Source organism: Trachymyrmex cornetzi, unplaced genomic scaffold (assembly GCF_001594075.2).
Source record: "Trachymyrmex cornetzi isolate Tcor2-1 unplaced genomic scaffold, Tcor1.1 scaffold991, whole genome shotgun sequence".
Lineage (NCBI taxonomy): Eukaryota > Metazoa > Arthropoda > Insecta > Hymenoptera > Formicidae > Trachymyrmex > Trachymyrmex cornetzi.
The window spans coordinates 77,554-77,798 of NW_017300345.1; positions in this window are offsets into that span (position 1 = coordinate 77,554).

A 245-nucleotide genomic window follows, 5' to 3' on the forward strand; every position below is an offset into this window, starting at 1 on the left:
CGCGCGACATTGCAACTAACTATTGCATCCTAGACAAAGGGCACTACGCCCTTTTTTCGGAGTATAAATAGAGGCCCCGCGAAAGCGCAGAGCGTCAGAAAAATTCTAACCGTCGCGGAATCCACGTCAGTAATACGCAACGTAAACAATAGCCGTCGAAAGTGCGTCGCGCCGAGTCATAAGAACCATTCACGCCGAGTTCAAATCCACGCAAGTTCGCGGAAATCATTCGAGTGCTCTGGTGA